This window comes from Carassius carassius, chromosome 37, assembly GCF_963082965.1.
Source record: "Carassius carassius chromosome 37, fCarCar2.1, whole genome shotgun sequence".
Taxonomy (NCBI): domain Eukaryota; kingdom Metazoa; phylum Chordata; class Actinopteri; order Cypriniformes; family Cyprinidae; genus Carassius; species Carassius carassius.
Window position 1 is genome coordinate 28,895,510 of NC_081791.1, and position 7,500 is coordinate 28,903,009.

The following is a 7,500-nucleotide window of genomic DNA, read 5'->3' on the forward strand; positions in this document are numbered from 1 at the left end:
AAAATATTTAAACTATTTCTATGTAAATCAAACCAGATTTGTACAAATTCAGTACAAAAAGTGAGTGCTGTTCTTCTATGCAAGATTCACTGTCCCTGCTAGTGGTTGATATGAGTGGTTACGGTCAGGGTGTTCTGAGTGGTTGTTAAGGCATTTTCAGGGTGTTCTGGTTGCTAGTGTGTTGTCAGGTTGTTCTGGTTGTTAGGGCATTGTCAGGGTGTTCTGAGTGGTTGTTAAGGCATTTTCAGGGTGTTCTGGTTGCTAGTGTGTTGTCAGGTTGTTTTGGTTGTTAGGGCATTGTCAGGGTGTTATGAGTGGTAGGGTGTTGTCAGGGTGTTCTGACTTGTAGAGTGTCGTCAGGGTGTTCTGAGTGATAGGGCATTATCAGGGTGTTCTGAGTGGTTGTTAGGGCTTTTTCAGGGTGTTCTGGTTGCTAGGGTGTTGTCAGGTTGTTCTGGTTGTTAGGGCATTGTCAGGGTGTTATGAGTGGCAGGGTGTTGTCCGGCTGTTCTGAGTGGTAGGGTGTTGTCAGGGTGTTCTGACTTGTAGAGTGTTGTCAGGGTGTTCAGAGTGTTAGGGTGTTGTCAGGGTGTTCTGATTGGTTGTTAGGGCATTGTCAGGGTGTTCTGAGTGGTATGGTGTTGTCAGGGTGTTCTGAGTGGTTGTTAGGGCATTGTCAGGGTCTTTTGAATGATATGGTGTTGTCAGGGTGTTCTGAGTGGTTGTTAGGGCATTGTCAGGGTGTTCTGAGTGGTAGGATGTTGTCAGGGTGTTCTGAGTGGTTGTTAGGGCATTGTCAGGGTGTTCTGAGTGGTAGGTTGTTGTCAGTGTGTTCTGAGTGGTTGTTAGGGCATTGTCAGGGTCTTTTGAATGATAGGGTGTTGTCAGGGTGTTCTGAGTGGTTGTTAGGGCATTGTCAGGGTCTTTTGAATGATAGGATGTTGTCAGGGTGTTCTGAGTGGTTGTTAGGGCATTGTCAGGGTGTTCTGACTTGTAAAGTGTTGTCAGGCTGTTCTGAGTGGTAGGTTATTGTCAGGGTGTTCTGAGTGGTTGTTAGGGCATTGTCAGGGTCTTTTGAATGATAGGGTGTTGTCAGGGTGTTCTGAGTGGTAGGTTGTTGTCAGGGTGTTCTGAGTGGTTGTTAGGGCATTGTCAGGGTCTTTTGAATGATAGGGTGTTGTCAGGGTGTTCTGAGTGGTTGTTAGGGCATTGTCAGGGTGTTCTGACTTGTAAAGTGTTGTCAGGCTGTTCTGAGTGGTAGGGTGTTGTCAGGGTGTTCTGAGTGGTAGGGTGTTGTCAGGCTGTTCTGAGTGGTACGGTGTTGTCAGGCTGTTCTGAGTGGTAGGGTGTTGTCAGGGTGTTCTGAGTGGTAGGTTGTTGTCAGAGTGTTCTGAGCGGTTGTTAGGGCATTGTCAGGGTCTTTTGAATGATAGGGTGTTGTCAGGGTGTTCTGAGTGGTTGTTAGGGCATTGTCAGGGTGTTCTGACTTGTAAAGTGTTGTCAGGCTGTTCTGAGTGGTAGGTTGTTGTCAGGGTGTTCTGAGTGGTTGTTAGGGCATTGTCAGGGTCTTTTGAATGATAGGGTGTTGTCAGGGTGTTCTGAGTGGTTGTTAGGGCATTGTCAGGGTGTTCTGACTTGTAAAGTGTTGTCAGGCTGTTCTGAGTGGTAGGGTGTTGTCAGGGTGTTCTGAGTGGTAGAGTGTTGTCAGGCTGTTCTGAGTGGTAGGGTGTTGTCAGGGTGTTCTGAGTGGTAGGGTGTTGTCAGGCTGTTCTGAGTGGAAGGGTGTTGTCAGGCTGTTCTGAGTGGTAGGTTGTTGTCAGAGTGTTCTGAGCGGTTGTTAGGGCATTGTCAGGGTCTTTTGAATGGTAGGGTGTTGTTAGGCTGTTCTGAGTGGTAGGGTGTTGTCGGGCTGTTCTGAGTGGTAGGTTGTTGTCAGAGTGTTCTGAGCGGTTGTTAGGGCATTGTCAGGGTCTTTTGAATGGTAGGGTGTTGTCAGGGTGTTCTGAGTGGTTGTTAGGGCATTGTCAGGGTGTTCTGACTTGTAAAGTGTTGTCAGGCTGTTCTGAGTGGTAGGGTGTTGTCAGGGTGTTCTGAGTGGTAGGGTGTTGTCAGGCTGTTCTGAGTGGTAGGGTGTTGTCAGGCTGTTCTGAGTGGTAGGGTGTTGTCAGGGTGTTCTGAGTGGTAGGTTGTTGTCAGAGTGTTCTGAGCGGTTGTTAGGGCATTGTCAGGGTCTTTTGAATGATAGGGTGTTGTCAGGGTGTTCTGAGTGGTTGTTAGGGCATTGTCAGGGTGTTCTGACTTGTAAAGTGTTGTCAGGCTGTTCTGAGTGGTAGGTTGTTGTCAGGGTGTTCTGAGTGGTTGTTAGGGCATTGTCAGGGTCTTTTGAATGATAGGGTGTTGTCAGGGTGTTCTGAGTGGTTGTTAGGGCATTGTCAGGGTGTTCTGACTTGTAAAGTGTTGTCAGGCTGTTCTGAGTGGTAGGGTGTTGTCAGGGTGTTCTGAGTGGTAGAGTGTTGTCAGGCTGTTCTGAGTGGTAGGGTGTTGTCAGGGTGTTCTGAGTGGTAGGGTGTTGTCAGGCTGTTCTGAGTGGTAGGGTGTTGTCAGGCTGTTCTGAGTGGTAGGGTGTTGTCAGGCTGTTCTGAGTGGTAGGTTGTTGTCAGAGTGTTCTGAGCGGTTGTTAGGGCATTGTCAGGGTCTTTTGAATGGTAGGGTGTTGTTAGGCTGTTCTGAGTGGTAGGGTGTTGTCGGGCTGTTCTGAGTGGTAGGTTGTTGTCAGAGTGTTCTGAGCGGTTGTTAGGGCATTGTCAGGGTCTTTTGAATGGTAGGGTGTTGTCAGGCTGTTCTGAGTGGTAGGGTGTTGTCAGGCTGTTCTGAGTGGTAGGGTGTTGTCAGGGTGTTCTGAGTGGTAGGTTATTGTCAGGGTGTTCTGAGTGGTTGTTAGGGCATTGTCAGGGTCTTTTGAATGATAGGGTGTTGTCAGGGTGTTCTGAGTGGTTGTTAGGGCATTGTCAGGGTGTTCTGACTTGTAAAGTGTTGTCAGGCTGTTCTGAGTGGTAGGTTGTTGTCAGGGTGTTCTGAGTGGTTGTTAGGGCATTGTCAGGGTCTTTTGAATGATAGGGTGTTGTCAGGGTGTTCTGAGTGGTTGTTAGGGCATTGTCAGGGTGTTCTGACTTGTAAAGTGTTGTCAGGGTGTTCTGAGTGGTAGGGTGTTGTCAGGCTGTTCTGAGTGGTAGGGTGTTGTCAGGCTGTTCTGAGTGGTAGGGTGTTGTCAGGGTGTTCTGAGTGGTAGGTTGTTGTCAGAGTGTTCTGAGCGGTTGTTAGGGCATTGTCAGGGTCTTTTGAATGATAGGGTGTTGTCAGGGTGTTCTGAGTGGTTGTTAGGGCATTGTCAGGGTGTTCTGACTTGTAAAGTGTTGTCAGGCTGTTCTGAGTGGTAGGTTGTTGTCAGGGTGTTCTGGGTGGTTGTTAGGGCATTGTCAGGGTCTTTTGAATGATAGGGTGTTGTCAGGGTGTTCTGAGTGGTTGTTAGGGCATTGTCAGGGTGTTCTGACTTGTAAAGTGTTGTCAGGCTGTTCTGAGTGGTAGGGTGTTGTCAGGGTGTTCTGAGTGGTAGAGTGTTGTCAGGCTGTTCTGAGTGGTAGGGTGTTGTCAGGCTGTTCTGAGTGGTAGGGTGTTGTCAGGCTGTTCTGAGTGGTAGGGTGTTGTCAGGCTGTTCTGAGTGGTAGATTGTTGTCAGAGTGTTCTGAGCGGTTGTTAGGGCATTGTCAGGGTCTTTTGAATGGTAGGGTGTTGTTAGGCTGTTCTGAGTGGTAGGGTGTTGTCGGGCTGTTCTGAGTGGTAGGTTGTTGTCAGAGTGTTCTGAGCGGTTGTTAGGGCATTGTCAGGGTCTTTTGAATGGTAGGGTGTTGTCAGGCTGTTCTGAGTGGTAGGGTGTTGTCAGGGTGTTCTGATTGTTTGTTAAGGCACTGTCAGGGTGTTCTAGATGGTACGGCATTGTCAGAGTGTTCTGGTTGTTATGGAGTTTTCAGGGCGTTCTGAGTATTCGGAAGTACTGGGGAAAATAATTTAGAATCTCTTGATTCGATTCAAATTGATTCACGAATCTGAATCTAATTTCTATTTAGCCTCATATATAGGATAGGCCATTATAGATCGTGTCTAAGGTCTGACTCTGAATTGCAGTGAAATCCCTCCTGATTCTCCAGGATTGTGTTCGGCTGCAGGACAGTGATCTGTTGATCCAAATGAAAGACCTTACCCTGTTATGAAATGCAAATGCGTTTATGCAAAATATAGCATGAATCAACTTCTTAACCAGACTGAGGTTGTGTTCCAAACCCTAGTGAGCTCCCTAGAAGAGCAGCTGCATACAAACTGAAATCAAAAGTGCATTAGTAAAGCTGACGCGATTCATGTGAACAAATGATTCCAACAGACATCAGCATACACACTAAAATAAATTAGATATATATATAACATCTTATATATATATATATATATATATATATATATATATATATATATATATATATACAACATTCCATGTTTATTTAGACTGAACTGTTTTGCACCAATAATTGTACTTTTCTTCCCATTTTGGACCCAATTCTATTTATAATCATCATTCTATCAGACATAAATAGTGTATAAACTAGTTTTAAGTTATTATTAAAATTAAAATGAAAAGGTTTCCCCTATTTTCCACTGTAGTTACAGTGCATTATAGTATCACCTTGTTATGTGAAGGAATGTGTAATATTTTCTTTAAATTTACACTGCAATCGGAAACATGCCTATGATGCCTAAAAGTGCTTCCTATTTAGACTGCACACTACTTTTTTGAAAAGAACCACATTGTTTAGATAAAAAGGTACATTGTGTGCTTAAAACAACTAGAAAGAACACTTTGGCAACCACAGTGCATTGTGAGGGTGAGTTGCACATCTTCAAAAAATCTAGTTTGTTAGATTAAAGCCACAAAGTAAACTCACAAATTGAGTTCAGCGCTTTCGAGGCTGTAAAAGCGATGGTGTAAAACTCACAGACCCTATTAATACACCAAACAGCTGCCCAGCAGTGCAACATGTCCCAGAAGCACAGGGTCTGACACTTGTGACGCCTCTTTAGTGCCCTTGAAAGTGGACATGGCTGAGTGGTTCACCACAGAGTCTTCAACACAGCCAGACTGACCACAAAACAATTTTTTCTGGAATCTCCAACCAAAGAAACAAAAGCAGATTGATATTAAAATAATGCAATCTCTATCTCTCTGTATAGACTCTAATCATGTTATAATAGTAGCGTCATTTTTAATTTACAATGTAAAAACGCTGAATATGCTTCAGTTCTGCAGTAATTAACAAATTAATTCATAACGTTATTAAATCGATTCACTCTTAAGACATTTTAAAATTATTCCTGTAGCCTACTCATAAACCATAATATTTAAAAGGTCCTGGCAATTGCTGGAGATCATCTAAGCATCTAATAATAATGTAAAATCTGTTCTGTATCAAATACATTCAACACGTTATTAAATCATTAGTAGTTTTTCACTGACACTGATTTCAGAGTTAGTACGTTTATGAAGCAACACGACGAAAGACTCGGACATAGACAGAAACCCACACAATAAAATAGAAATGATGAAAGCGGTTGAAGTTTCGTACCGTAGCGAGTGGGTCTGGTGCTCGTGAACGAGCGTCTGAAGATCTGCGGCTCACAGGCGGCTCTCAGGCGGCTTCAGGCGCGCGTCCCCGCCCCTCGGACACGCGGAGCAATCATCTGTCCTAATTACATTACATGTACAGAATTATCAATATCAGCTATTTCATGTATTACAGTACAGTGAATTTTAGTTTGAAACAAATTAAAGGAGTATTTAAGTGTGGTTGCAGCAGCGCGTGATGTTTGTACAATAGCGCCACCTGCTGTCAGAATGCGCCAAGAAGATTCAAAACTACACAAATAATTACATATATATATATATATATATATATATATAATATAAAGAACAACCAATAATCCCGGTATTTTTTCACTTTTTTATAAAAGGCGAAAATAAGGCAAAATCACAGTTTTTTTTTCATGGACCTGTCAATTTAGATATTTTTGCCTTTTCATTAAGACTTTTTTTCAGACTAAATACCTTCAAGTGTTTATTTTATAAAATTGTATCTATTTTTGTCTGTATATATATATATATATATATATATATATATATATATATATATATATATATATATATTATAGCCTAATATATATATTATAATACATATATTGAGACTGTTTTCTCAAAATGAGATTTTTCTCCTGCAATAAGCCATAAAATTATCTATATTCTGAACTTTTTGTTCAAATAGGCTATAACTTGATTCTAAAAAAAATGTTTTCGATTTATTTTTTTATTTTTTATGGAATGATAAAAAGAAATGTCTGCTTAAACCTTTGAGTCTAATTAAACAAGAACTTAGATCCCGGTTTGGTTCTGGTTCTTGGTTCTGGATAAAACAGAATAAAACAGAATAAAAATAAAAACAAGTCCAGAAGCCTCAATACAAACCAAATGATTCACCAACCATAGACTTCGGAGCACGAATCACGAATCTTTTGATTTGCAAAATGATTCACAAATCATCGCCGACATCCTGAATCGAAATCAAATGATTCACAAGACGCGATCCGAATAGATCGCCTCAAAACAGTGAATCATTTAGCCGATTCTGAGTTCAGAAAAGCTCTGTTTCACCATCACTACGTGTTTTTAAAATCATTAGAAGCAATTAAAAAAATTAATGGCTCTTTTAAACTCTTCGTTAGTGAATGCATTTGAGTTTGAATCGAGACTCTAAACGACTCCTTTAGTCATGCGTGCACGCGACACTCGCTAGTTTTACGACATTAACTGAAATAAGCGAAAAAGAATGATGTTATGCTATCCTGTAAATGCAACCATTAGTAGATATATTCACGCTGTTTGTGATAAGTGCACTTTTTGTAATACATCACTTGAAGACATTGAACATTTATTTTTATATTGCCCTTTTTCTATTTCTTTTTGGACTGACTTTAAAATGGATATGACAAAAAAATTGAACAAATGTCTTAATTTAGACCCTCATGACATTTTACTTTGTTTCCAAAACCCATCTTTTTCTGAAAAACAAAATTATATAATTAATCTTTTTATCATTTTGGCGAAATTTTATATTCATAAGACAAAAATAATTCAAAAGAAACCCTCCTATATTGCCTTCTATAACACTGATCTAACAATATATTTTGAAACTCTCTTAAACATGAGATCACAAAATAAAAAGCTTATAAAAACAATACAAATATTAAAGCTTTTCAAATACATATAACTGCCCTGATATGTTATACTTATATTTTTGTAATTGCTCTTATGTTTATGTTTATTTTTTTTTTTTGTTTTGTTTTTCTGGTAAAATATTTTGAGCTGTATTGTTAATACTTTGTAACCTTTCTTTTTTTTTTGTA